At 36.2% G+C, this 6,617-nt stretch overlaps 1 pseudogene; it reads left to right on the top strand.

The window, feature by feature from the left end:
* Nucleotides 1-9: 9 nt before the first annotated feature.
* On the top strand, nt 10-4,910 carry LOC112099538 (annotated as a pseudogene).
* Nucleotides 4,911-6,617: the final 1,707 nt, after the last annotated feature.

Raw genomic sequence — 6,617 nt, 5'->3', positions numbered from 1 at the left:
TCGTCATTGATGGGAGAGATGAGAAGGATGATGAAGGCTGAATTAGAGCTCATCCATGAGCGTTTGGATCAGGTGGAGAACACACGTGCAGGGCAGCCACAACCCGTTCCCCAAACACATAGGAGAGAAAGAGCTCCAACTAAAGGAGAGATTGATAACTATTATAGGGATGAGTATGATGAAGGAGAGGACTCAATGGGTGGCTATAAGAGAGATAGACAAGGTAGGAGAGCTAGGAATATAGATGATGGATTGAGTGGCATAAAGATGAAGATTCCATCTTTTCAAGGAAAATCTGACCCAAAAGCATACCTTGAATGGGAGAAGAAAATGGAGTTCATATTTGACTGCCACAATTATTCAAAGGAAAAAAAAAGTAAAATTGGTTGGGATTGAGTTTTCTAACTATGCTATTACTTGGTGGGATCAGCTTGTTATAAGCAGGAGGCGAAATAGGGAACGTCCAATTGAGACATGGGATGAAATGAAATCATTGATGAGAAGGCATTTTGTACCTAACCACTATTATCGAGACTTGTACCAAAAATTACAACGTCTTACACAAGGTAGCCGAACCGTTGAGGATTATTATAAAGAAATGGAGATTGCCATTATTGGAGCAAATATGGAGGAGGATAGAGAAGCTACCATGGCACGATTCTTAAATGGACTTAATCGGGAGATTGCAGATAAGGTTGAGTTGCAACATTATGTGGAGATTGAGGAGATAGTCAACAACATCAAGATTGAGCAGCGACTCAAGAGGAGGGGTAACACTCGTGCAGCCATAGCTCGAGTTCTACTCCTTGGAAGCCGAGCTATGTGAAACGAGACGAGAGGCCACAAGCATCTACTACACTTAAGCTAAGATTCGAGCCCTCCAAGCACAATACACAAGGTAACACCGTGACTCTTGCCATTAGGAATCGTGACATTAAGTGTTTTAAATGTCAAGGCAGGGGGCATATTGCAAGTGAATGTGCGAATAAAAGAGTTATGGTATTGCGGGACGATGGTGAGATTGTAACTGAAGATGAGACAGAAGAGAATGAGATACCACCATTAGAGGATGTCGAAGATGAAGAGTATATAGCCCTTGGGGAATTGACTTCAGTAGTGAGCTTTGAGTGTGCAAGTAAAGGAAGACGAAGTAGTGCAACGGGAAAACATTTTACATACTAGGTGGTACGTTCAAGACAAAGTATGTAGTATGATTATTGATGGAGGAAGTTGTACTAATGTTGCTAGTACTATCATGGTAGAGAAGTTAGGGCTTTCGACACTTAAACACCCACGGCCATACAAACTACAGTGGTTAAATGACAGTGGAGAGGTGAAAGTGAACAAGCAGGTACTAGTGACTGTTCGGATTGGCAAGTATGAAGATAAGGTGCTTTGTGATGTAGTGCTAATGCAGACTGGACACTTGTTACTGGGCAACCTTGGCAATTCGACAGACGTGTGAAACATGATAGCTTCACCAACAAATATTCATTTGTATTTAATCAACGCAACATCACTCTTGTTCCATTGACACCAAAGCAGGTTTATGGAAACCAAGTGAGCCTACAGAGAGAGAGAAAAAGAGATTGAAATTCAAAAAGAGGCTGAGGAAAATGTGAGAGAAAAACAAAAAAAAATACGGCCATTGAGGAAAATTAGATGGAAAACAAAAGAATTTCTACGCGAGAGCCAGTGAGATAAAAAAAGCGTTGTTCTTACACCAGCCGATGATTGTACTTTTGTACAATGAGGCATTTTTAAACACTAACGAATTTGACCATACTTTGCCTAATTCTATTACTTTTCTTTTGCAGGAGTATGAGGATGTCTTTCCTGAGGAAACACTACATGGTTTACCTCTAATCCGAGGGATTGAGCATCAGATTGATTTGGTGCCCGGTGCAGCCATTCCAAATAGACCAGCCTATAGGAGCAATCCGGAGGAGACCAAGGAACTTCAAAGGCAGATTAATGAATTAATGGAAAAATGATACATGAGAGAAAGCATGAGTCCATGTGCAGTTCCCGTTTTATTAGTTCCTAAGAAGGATGGGACGTGGAGGATGTTTGTTGATTGTCGAGCCATCAACAATATAACAATAAAGTATCGACATCCCATTCCTAGGCTAGATGACATGCTTGATGAATTACATGGGTCTTGTGTATTTTCCAAAATTGATTTGAAAAATGGATATCATCATATTAGAATGAAAGAAGGAGATGAATGGAAAACTGCTTTTAAAACAAAATATGGTTTGCATGAATGGTTAGTCATGCCTTTTGGTCTGACTAATGCCCCGAGCACTTTTATGAGACTTATGAATCATGTCTTGCGAGCTTTTATTGGCAAGTTTGTTATTGTTTATTTTGATGATATCCTCATTTATAGTAAAAACATAAACGATCATGTAGTGCATTTGAAATCTGTTTTAGATGTGCTTAGAAAATAAAAGTTGTTTGCTAACCTGAAGAAGTGTGCTTTTTGCACCGACAAACTTGTGTTTCTAGGATTTGTTGTGAGTGCACAGGGTATACAGGTTAATGAGGAAAAGGTACGTGCAATCCAAGAGTGGTCGAGTCCCACAAGTGTAAGTAATGTGAGAAGCTTTCATGGGCTTGCTAGTTTCTATCGATGATTTGTGAAACACTTTAGCACATTAGCCGCACCGCTTATTGAAGTAATAAAAAAAGATGTTGGATTCAAGTGGGGAGAAGTGCAAGAGAAGGCATTTCAAATAATCAAGCAAAAGCTGACCAAGGCTCCTTTATTGTCTTTGCCTAACTTTAATAAAACATTTGAAATTGAATGCGATGCCTCATGTATTGGTATTGGCGCAGTCCTAATGCAGAAAGGATAACCAATTGCTTACTTTAGTGAAAAGTTGAGTGGGGTAGCCTTAAACTACCCTACTTACGATAAGGAGTTGTATGCATTGGTTCAAGCGTTAAAAACGTGGCAGCACTACCTATGGCCTAAGGAGTTCGTGATTCACACCAATCATGAGTCCTTGAAACACCTTAAAGGCCAACACAAGTTGAACAAGAGACATGCTTGATGGGTAGAATTCATTGAGACATTTCCATATGTCATTCGTTTCAAGCAAGGTAAGGAAAACATTGTTGCAGATGCGCTTTCCCGCAGGTATGTCTTAATCTCAACACTTAATGCTAAACTACTTGGTTTTGAACATATTAGGGAATTGTATGCTAATGACCATGATTTTAGTGTTGAATACCAAGCTTGTGAAAAGACCGTAGTCGGTAAATACTTTAGGCATGATGGCTATTTATTTTAGGAGAATAAACTGTGTGTGCCTAACTGTTCTTTGAGAGATTTGTTAGTAAGAGAATCCCATGGAGGAGCGTTAATGGGGCATTTAGGAGTTGTAAAGACTCTAGCAGTTTTACAGGAACACTTCTATTGGCCACATATGAAACGAGATGTTGAAAAACTTTGTGGTAGACGTGTTACTTGTAGGCAAGCCAAATCGAAAGTGCAACCTTATGGCTTATACACCCTTTGCCAATACCTAGTGCACCTTGGACTGATATTTCGATGGATTTTGTACTAGGTTTACTGAGGTCTAGACAAGGGAAAGACTCAATTTTTGTGGTTGTAGATAGATTTTCAAAGATGGCACATTTTATTCCATGTCACAAAACAGATGATGCTTCTAATGTTGCTGACCTATTCTTTAGGGAGATTGTGAGGTTGCATGGTATGACTAGGACAATTGTTTCTGATAGGGATGCTAAGTTTTTAAGTTGCTTTTGGAAAACCTTATGGGTTAAGTTAGAAACTAAGTTGTTGTTTTCAACTACTTGTCACCCTCAAACTGATGGTCAAACAGAAGTTGTGAATAGAACTTTATCTACTTTATTGCGAGCTATCATTAAAAAGAACATCAAAACTTGGGAAGATTGTTTACCACTTGTTGAGTTTGCTTATAATCGTTCCGTTCATTCTGCTACTAAGTATTCACCGTTTGAAATTGTTTATGGTTTTTATCCTTTAATCCCATTGGATTTAACTCCATTACCTGTTTCTGAGCATGATAACTTAGACGGCAAGAAAAAGGCTGAAATTGTTAAACAGATACATGGGAGGACGAAGTTCAACATTGAGTGGAGAATTGAGCAATATGCTAAACAAGCGAACAAATGGCGACATAAGCTAGTCTTTGAACCCGGCAATTGGGTGTGGTTACACATGCGCAAGGAACGATTTTCGGAACGAAGGGACTCTAAGTTATTACCTCGAGTGGATGGCCCATTCCAAGTTTTGGAACGGATCAATGACAATGCATACAAACTGGATTTGCCTGGTGAGTACAATGTAAGTGCTACTTTTAATGTTTCTGATTTGAGTTCTTTTGATGTTGGTGATGATTTGAGGACAAATCCTCTTCAAGAGGAGGGGAATGATGAGATTAAGGATAAAACTATCACAAGCACATGGGATAAGGCATATTCAGATCCTATTCAAGTTCCCGTTAGACCCGTTACAAGAGCTCGAGTAAAGAAATTCAAAGAAGCGCTTAATGGATTGATTCAAGCAACTTGGGCTCAATCAAATTCGTGGACGCCCGTTGAAGGAATCACACATTAGGCTCTTGAAGTTTCCAAATAGTCACTTCCATGAAATAGGGAGTTGGCTTACACATTATGGCGGGAAAATATATTATTTTCCTTTTTCAGATACTTTCCCGTTTCTTGAGGAGGCTATTAGGGAAACAAATCAGTTATTTCTATTTTAATCACCTAGTTTCCATTTAATTGATGTAAGGCATTTAAGCCAATAAGGATCCTGATTTGATTTAGATTCTTCCGTATTTACTTCGATTAGGATTCTGATTTGGTTTAAATTCTTTCCTATTTACTTACATTAGGATTATGATTTAATTTAGATTCTTTCCTATTAGGGAATATTTAAATTTAGATTTGATTTTTGGGTTAGGATTTATTTCCAAAAATTCTTGTAACCAACCTTATATAAAGTACTCGTATTCAATAAACATATAAAGAAGTTTTTTTTTATGCAATTGGTGAGAGAGTTAATTCTCTTTGGCTCTTTACGAACTCTTTGAACTTATCTGATTTCCATGGCGTTCAAACTCTTGACTTATCAATCAGACCATCAATAGCTGGTTGTGGCGTCTTCACATACCAAGGTTCATGCTTTCAATAAGCATTGGGTCTAGGTTCCATTCCATTCCTGGTTTAGATTCGATCTTGAAAACTAAATTGATTAGGGTCGCGTCAGTTCTTAACGGGGTTTGTATCAGTGGGTGATATTAAGATCGTTGGAGCTGGTTAGAAAAAAAGAGATATAAAAGTTCTAATAGATTTGCTAGTTGAATATAATTTGGAACTTATCAACAACTACAAAATGTATAAGGTCTGTACACTTACAATATACACATTAATATATATTTTTAAAGTTAACAAAAAAATAATTAACTTTCATAAATAACATTAGTTTTATAAGGCTGCCTTATCTTTAGAAAAAAAAAATCAATTCATATTTTTTATCAGTTTCATCAAGTGCAAAGTAAGAAAAAAGAATAATACTAAATTTTTTTTTCAAAGCCGAGCGAATGGCAGTTCTATTTCCTAGTATATATATAAAGCTGGGACTAAAAGAACTGATGTGGCATCATTATTTCTCATCTTTTTATATTCTCTATTATCTAATATATTCATCACTATTCCTCATCTTTTTATATTTTTTATTATCTAATATATTCAACAATATGTAACCATTAAAATTATTAATTATAAGCCTTAGAAACATGCATTTCTTTTATTATGCTAGCAATTAAACCTTCGTAGCTTAAAATACATTAATAACTAATTAATATAGGAAGGAATGCTCATTCATATTCCCTCAACAATATATAAAGTTTGGACTAAAAGAGTTGATGTGGCATCACTATTCCTCATCTTTTTGTATTCTCTATTATCTAATATATTCAACAATATGTAACCATTAAAATAATTAATTATAAGCGTTAGAAACATTCATTTCTTTTATTATGCCAGCAATTCAACATTTGTGGCTTAAAATACATCAATCAACATGGGAAGGAAGACTCCTTCATTTTCCCTTAGCAATGCCTCTATCAGGGCCTAATTAATATAGGAAAGAAGGCTTCTTCATCTCCCCTTAACAATGCCACTACCAAGGCATAATTTTAATGTCATAATCCTATATTTAATTATGCAACATTTTGTTTAGTGCCTTTTGACTTCTTTAAACACTAAGTATTTAAGATTTGTTATGTTTGAATTTTTTTTTTATTCTTTAACCAACATCCTCTTTAGAAAGATTCTTGTGTTTTTATTGTTTGACTTATTTGAATTTTTAGTATTGTGTGCTTCATGGAATACTATTTTCTTCATGAGTTGAACAATGATGAAGATAGTTGGACGATAAGGGTTAAGTTTTGTAGGATGTAGGAGTCTGTTAATACCAAGAAGAATGAAAAATTTATTAGTGTGGACATGATTTTTATTGATGAAAATGTTGTATAAAAAATTCCTTCTCCTATTGTTTTCTCTAATTATCTTTTTTTCCCCAATTGTTTCACTTAAGTTAGCTTTTTTTTCATAGG

This window comes from Citrus clementina, unplaced genomic scaffold (assembly GCF_000493195.1).
Source record: "Citrus clementina cultivar Clemenules unplaced genomic scaffold, Citrus_clementina_v1.0 scaffold_9, whole genome shotgun sequence".
NCBI classification, from domain to species: Eukaryota; Viridiplantae; Streptophyta; class Magnoliopsida; order Sapindales; family Rutaceae; genus Citrus; species Citrus x clementina.
Note: the sequence above shows the minus strand (reverse complement) of the source record. Positions and strands in the feature narration are given on the sequence as shown.